This window comes from Callospermophilus lateralis, unplaced genomic scaffold (genome assembly GCF_048772815.1).
Source record: "Callospermophilus lateralis isolate mCalLat2 unplaced genomic scaffold, mCalLat2.hap1 Scaffold_6373, whole genome shotgun sequence".
NCBI classification, from domain to species: domain Eukaryota; kingdom Metazoa; phylum Chordata; class Mammalia; order Rodentia; family Sciuridae; genus Callospermophilus; species Callospermophilus lateralis.
Window position 1 is genome coordinate 9,245 of NW_027514753.1, and position 7,669 is coordinate 16,913.

The following is a 7,669-nucleotide window of genomic DNA, read 5'->3' on the forward strand; positions in this document are numbered from 1 at the left end:
TAGGGCTCTGCCCTCATGACTTCTTCATCTCCCATAGGTCCCACTTCCTGATGCCATCACCTTGGAGGCTTAGAAATTCAACATATGAATTTGGGGGTTGGGAGTAGGAATACAAATATTCAGACCATAGTAAGAATTTTTGTTTAAGAAACTGGGTGGGGGCCTGGGGCTGTAGCTCAGTGGTAGAGCACTTGCCTCACACGTGTGAGGCACTGGATTTGATCCTCAGCACCACATTAAAAAATAAATTCATAAACAAAAATATTGTGTCCATCTACAACTGAAAAAAAAAAAAAAAAGAAAGAAAGAAAGAAAGAGGGGCTGGGGATGTGGCTCAAGTGGTAGCGTGCTCACCTGGCATGCGCGCTCCCCTGGGTTCGATCCTCAGCACCACATACAAATAAAGATGTTGTGTCCGACGGAAAAAAAACTATAAAATAGATATCAAAAAATTCTCTCTCTCTCTCTCTCTCTTTAAAAAAAGAAAGAAAGAAACTGGGTGGGATTTGGAGGCGGTTGCTGGGGAAGTTTGAGGAATTAGGAATATCCTATATGTAACGAATTCTTAGTAAGTTTCAAACAAAAACCAGGTAGTCTGACAACTTCTGAATATCAAAGAAAACTATCCATTTCTAGAACTTCAATTGCCAGGCTCCTCTGTGTTTGCAAAGTATCTTTACAGTTAATCTGTCATTACTCACATTACTGATAATAGTTGAGAGATGCTATAAGACTCACTTGGCTTGAAATACCTTGGCCAATAACCTGGGTTTCCTCCCACTCTATTTGGTATAAAATGCCTAGTAATAGCCTCGATCAAAGGGTAATTTAAGTTATCTGGCAGGGGAGAAATGTCTCTCTTTGATGATTTGCAGCTGTTGGAGATTTCTAGTAACTAGCTTGTCATAGAAATTTGGGGATGTTTCTCAAGAAATATCAGCTTAGAGGGCTGGGGTTGTGGCTCAGTGGTAAAGCGCTCACCTAGCATGCAGAAGGCACTGGGTTCCATCTTCAGCACTACATAAGTGTAAAATGAAGATATTGTGTCCACCTAAAACTAAGAAATAAACATTTTTTTTTAAAAAAGAAATATCAGCTTAGGGTTTAATTCTGCTAATTCTGGGTATTCTTAGATGACCCCTAAAGCTCAAGTGTTGAAGAGTTGGTCCCCAATGCAGCAGTGTTCAAAGATGGGGGTCTTTGAGAACTGATTAAATCACCAGGGCTCTGACTTCAACAATGCATTCATTCATTTATGGTTCAGAGTTTACTGGGTTTTGAGTGAGAGGCTTTGTTATAAAAGCAAATTCTCCTTTGCTTCCTAGGCACCACGAAGTCAATAGCTTTGGTCTACCACATGCTCCCTCGGTGATGTTCTGCCTCACTATAGGCCTAAAAGCAACAGAATCAGCTAATCATGGAATGAAACCTCTGAAACTATAACCCAAATATAAATCTTTTCTCCTTACTAGTTGTATATCTTAAGTATTTTGTCAGTGACACAAAGCTGATCAAAAAACTGAATTCCAATCTTTTCCTTGGACATATTGCCACAAATCAGTTTGGATAATCACTTTGGCAGACACTGAGACTGACTGGGGCAGGATAGGTGTTCAATAAAATTTATTGCATATTCAGTTGAATGAATAGAAGCTTTACTGCATCAGTTCCAGCTGTGATTTGCATAGAACAGGGACCAACTCTAGTTATACAAAGCAAATAGAGAAATTCCTGGAAGGGTATCAGGAGTTCATAGAATTAAGGCAGTTATCTGGCGTGCGGCAAATTGCAGAATCAAGGCAGTTCCAGGGAGCTGGCACAAATCCACAGGTTCATGAATAATCTGGCCCTAGAATTGCCATTAGCCCCACCTCCAGCATCCCTTCTGATCCAAGATTCAAATTCCTGGGACTTTAATGGTCTAAATTACCTGTTTGAAATAATTAACCCAAAGGAGATAAAAGAAGGGTCTTCAACTCCCAAGATGGGAGGCTGCAATGGAAGACACATACTAAGAATTGTTCCAATAAAGCCTTCACACAATAAGAAAAATTTCAAAAAAGAATATGGTGGTAATAGAAGAGGGGAATTAGATATTGCACTGTGAAGAAAAACAATAGTCATTCACATTGATACTAAAAGAGAGATGGGCTGGGTGGGGGGGTGGTTACTGGTAAAGGAGGAAATACAAGGGTGTAGTTTCAGAAGAAGGAGAAAGTGACCATCACAGTCCTCATGTAACTGGCCAGACAGCTATAAGAACCTGGACAATGGGGAACAGAAAATAGGTATTTCATGGAGTTGCCAGGCTAACATAGGAGCTGAACAAATATTTGTTCATTGAATTCACAACAAAATGGAAACCTAAAACATGCTATTTAGATACAAGGAACTGAGTTTCCTTCTGTTAGCTCAGTGGGGAATGTGTCCCCATAGACAGTGACTCATCCTTAGAACCAGTTGAGACTTCCCATTTACTCTTAGGGCCTTATCAAAGATACTGGGTTATCTTCTGCCTTCTGTGTCAGAAGCATGGGGTCTCCATGAAGTTAGCCTTGGGCTTTCCCAGACTTCAGCTACACTGGAATGACTGCTTTCATGCTCCCAAGAGACATGCTTCTCTTTCTGGGATTTCAGATAAAGAATCAGCCCTTAACCAGGTGAATGAGAAGTAATACTCCATTTATGCATGTTGTGTCAAAATGCATTCTACTGTCATGTTGAATAGAACAAATTAAAAAAAAAAAAAGAATCAGCCCTTAATTCCTAGCAATTATTTATCTCTTTTTCTATAAGAATCTCTTTTCTAGCCAATCGCAGTGGTGCACAGCCAGTAAGCCCAGTGGCTCGGGAGTCTGAGACAGGAGGATTGTGAGTTCAAAGCCAGCCTCAGCAATGGCGAGGTGCTAAGCAACTCGTGAGACCCTGTCTCTAAAGAAAATACAAAAAAGGGCTGGGGATGTGACTCTGTGGTCAAGTGCCCTGAGTTCAATCCACAGCCCCCCCCTCAAAAAAAGAATCTTCTCTGCTGCATGCTGCCCAGTCATCTGGCCCAGCTGATGGTGACCTGTGGACCCTCTGACAGAAGAGTCACCTGGCCCTCGAATGCACCATGTCTGGTTCCTCCAGCGTTGACACTATGAAGGAGGTGGTTCAGCAGCTCTGGCTGGAGGCCGGACTCAACCACATGAAGGTTTCCCAGGCAGTTGCAGACTTGAAAAAATTTTGTCTGCAGAATGCTCACCATGATCCCCTACTGACTGGAGTATCTTCATGTACAAGTTCCTTCAGACCCCAGAAAGTCTATTCCTTTTTGTAGTCATCTTTCTGAGGTTTCCCAAACCCACTGCTCAAGAACCAGTGAATATTCAAGAGAGCTTAATTTGAAGCCTGTACAAAAAATTTCCCTGTAACACATGTACCATAATATAATCTTCTACTTTTGTCAATCCTTAACATCTACCTCTCTGAATTTTCATGAATTTCTATTTCACAAGGGTAATTATTTTATATACACGGGCAGCAACATACAATAAAATATTTATTAATTTTTAGTACCGGGGATTGAACTCAAGGGCATTCAACCACTGAGCCACATCCCCAGCCCTATTTTGTGTTTTATTTAGAGACAGGATCTCACTGAGTTGTTTAGTGCCTTGCTTTTGCTGAGGCTGGCTTTGAACTCTCGATTCTCTTGTCTCAGTCTCCCAGGCTGCTAGGATTACAGGCACGTGCCACTGCACCTGGCTCAAAATACTTGGTATGAAAAAAAACAAAAAAGAAAAAACTTTCTTCTTCCTCTTGCAGAGAAGCCACATAACCCAGATATTGAATCCTGGTGTACTATAAATCTGGATTTCAATCTTAGGTCTTTCCCATATTTGCTGGTTGTCTCATCTTGTTGAATATGACCAGTGCCAGTTCATTACTCTGCGAAACTCCTGTCCTACAGGAATTTTGAGTGAAAATATACTTAAAGTTCCAGACACATAAAATACTGTATTTCTCATGATACCCAGCCATTAGGTCGTGTCCAAAAGATAGACCTATTAAAAATAATGCTCAAGGGCTGGGGATGTACCTCAGTGATAAATTGGTTGCTTGCATGAGGCCCTGGGTTCAATTCCCAGCATTGAAAACAAAAAGAAAAGTTCAAGATACCACCTCCCCTCACCCAAAAAGAATATGTTAGACAGGTGTGGTGGCACCTGTGGTCCCAGTGGCTTTGGAGGATGAGGCAGGAGAACTGTGGGTTCAAAGCCAGCCTTAGCAACTTAGTGAGGCCTTAAGAAACTCAGTGAGACTCTGTCTCTAAATAAAATACAAAAACATGCTGGGGATGTTGCTCAGTGGCTAAGCACGCCTGGGTTCAATTCCCAGTACCAAAAAAAAAAAGAATATGTTAGTTGGAACATGAGACTGATCAAATTATGTGCATGCAAGAATATGGTATAATGAATCCCAGTATTATGTATAATTTTACTAATAAAAATAAATAAATAGATTCCAATTTTTTACTTGGGGGAAAAAAAGCAATGTATTAGCTTATCAACAACCCCAGAGTAAATCTATAAATCCGATGGCTGGCATCATAAGCGTATCTGGTGGGTACAAATAATCATTTTCTAGAAACCCATTATTTTGTCATACAGCAACATTTCATTAGGTACTATCAGAGCTTGAATAAAATTTCCCAGTAAAATCTCTCCATTCTGGTCCAACGGTGTCATTGAGTGATGGAGCAATTGCCTAGCTCATGTGAGGCTCTGGGTTTGATCCAGAGCACAGGGATCTCCCAAATCCTTTAAAGAAACAAGTGGTTCGGAACACAAAGATGTTTGTTAGATAGAAGGAAGGTCACCACAGTGTAAAAGTAAAGTGTAAAGTTTGAAATTACTACAGAGAATTAAATAAATTATAATATAAATTATAATAATTTTGTTATAGATTTTTATGTAGCCGTCGTTAAGAGATCCTGCAGAAATATATTTACTCACAAGTGGCTTTCTGAGGTAGTAGCATGCAGTGAGAGTGGTCTGTCAGAGATTCCACCACGGGTATGGTCGGGCCAAAAGCACAGAAGGCAATGGTGTAGCCCATCAACCTCTTCTTCAGATGCTTGCAAAATAGGTGCCAATTTCAGGGGTGGTTCTATGAGCAAATGAATATAATGATAAGGGCTGTATCATTGGTTTTGATGAGTACATGAGCTTTGTATCAGATGATGAGAACAGATTTATTTTAAAACAGTCAAGAAAACAACTGGGTTGGATCATGCTAAAAGAAGATAATATTGGGCTAGGTACAGTGGCGCCTGCCTGTAATCCCTGCAGCTTGGGAGGCTAAGACAGGAGGATCTCAGATTCAAAGCCAGCCTCAGTAAAAGCAAGGTGCTAAGCAACTCAGTGAGATCCTGTCTCTAAAATAAAATACCAAATAGGTCTGGGGATATGGCTCAGTGGTCAAGTGTCATGAGTTCAATCCCCAGTACCCCCCCGCCGCGCCAGAAAAAGAGATAATATTATTCTGTCACAAAGTGTCTCCAACTAGAAATGATAACTGAAAGGCTGGGACTGTAGCTCAGTGGTAGAGCACCCGTATCACACATGTGAGGCACCGGGTTTGATCCTCAGTACCACATAAAAATAATTAAAGATATTGTGTCCAACTACAACTAAATATATATATATATATATATATATATATATATATATATATATATATATATATTCGGGGGAAACATTTTTTTCATATTGTTTTTGTTACCTTTTTGTTATTATCAGATGACAATGCTGTGGGGTTGATTTTATTTTGAAAAGTTCTGGGCCAGGACAGTGGCACATGCCTAAACTCAGGAGGCTGAGACAAGACTATCACAAGTTGAAGGCTAGCCTTAGCAACTTAGCAAGACCCTGACTTAATAAAAAGTAGAAAGAGTCTGGGATGTAGCTCAGTGATGTGTCCCTTGCCTAGGATACAATAGGTCTGGGGTTCAATCCCCAGTACCACACACATATACATATAAAGGCTGGGGATATAGCTCAGGAATAGAGTGCTTACTTAGCATGTGTGAGGCCTTGGTTTTGATCTCTAGCACTGCACGCGCGCACATGCATACACACACACACACACACACACACAGGTTTATATTTAGTTACATAGAAAGGTATTCTATATAAATAAATTATAAAATTATATCGGGGAGGTGGCTGGGGTTGTGGCTAAGTAGTAGAGGGTACGCCTTGCACATGTGAGGCACTGGGTTTGATCCTCAGCACCACATAAAAAAATAAAAATAAAGGTATTGTGTCCATCTACAACAACAACAACAACAAAATTTAAAAAATTAAATAACATTATATGCAATCTTTTTTCTTCGCAGTATTGGAGATTGAACTCAGGAGTGCTCTATCAGTGAGCTACATCCCCAGCCCTTTTTGTTTTGAGACTGGGTCTCAATCAATTCCTGAGCCTGGCCTGGAACTTGGGATCCTCCTGCCTCAGCCTCTTGAGTCGCTGGGATTACAGTTGTGTATTACCATGCCCAGCTGTGATCCCAGTTTTATCATGTATATGTATGATTTTTTTAATATAATTTAATCCTCTGGGATTATAGGCATGCACTATTGTGCTCATTTATTTATTTTATTTTACTGTAGTGTCGAGAGTCAAACCCAGTGCCTCACACATGGCAGGCAAGTGCTCAACCACTGAGCTACAACTTCAGCCCCAAATGTATGATATTTAAGGGGATATATAATAAATATTATCAGTGCTTACCTAATTCTCCCACAATTATATGTACATAAATCAGGGGGAAATGATCATTGCATCCTTTTTGCCTTGATATTAGCCTCTTCAAGGACCCCATTTTTTGGTACAGGGGATTGAAATAGGGGCTTTCACATTTTAGGCAAGTGCTCTACTAATGAGCACCATACCCAGCCAATCCCCCTTGTTTTTAGACAGGGTCCCCCTGAGTTGCCTAAGCTGGCATCAAATTTGCCATCTTCCTGCCTCAGCCTCTTGAGTAGTGGGGATGAGGAGACATGTCCTGCAGTGATTGGCTGAGACTAGATTTTTCAAAAAATTTTTTCTCAAGGATATCTCTTAAGAAGATACAGGAACAAAACTGTGTCCAGAAAAACAATTTACAATGTATATTGAAGGCAGACTTGAAAATAATTTTTTTTTCATACACATAACAAAAAAAAAAGGAGGTATGAAAGAGAAACCAATGTACCTGATTGGTTTTACTTTTTTCTTTTCTTCTTTTTTTAAAGCAATATGATGATCTCCCCTCACTGACTTCTTTGCAGAGTCTGGAGCCTTTTCCTTTGTTCTCACTCACTGAAGGGTGAGATACATACCTCACCAGCTCACAGCAATTATCCTGATAGCTTTAGGATCGAGTTTTCTGGATATCTCAAAATTGAGCAAAGGGCACACGATAATGAATACTAATATGTTCCTGAAAAGATATCCTTCTGTGATAAACTAATAGTCTCCTGTTTTCTTGGTCGGGTATGATGGGTGGTACAGGCCTGTAATCCCAGCAACAAGATGACAAGTTGGAGGCACCTCAGCAAGACCCAGACTCAAAATGAAAAATAAAAAGGGCTGGGGATATAGTTCAGTGGTAGAGCACCACTGGGGTTTAATCCTCAGT

General features: G+C 40.3%; 1 pseudogene; it reads left to right on the top strand.

Moving 5' to 3' along the window:
* Positions 1 to 3,112: 3,112 nt before the first annotated feature.
* Positions 3,113 to 3,319, top strand: LOC143640812 (guanine nucleotide-binding protein G(I)/G(S)/G(O) subunit gamma-5 pseudogene; annotated as a pseudogene).
* The last annotated feature ends 4,350 nt before the right edge of the window (positions 3,320 to 7,669 follow it).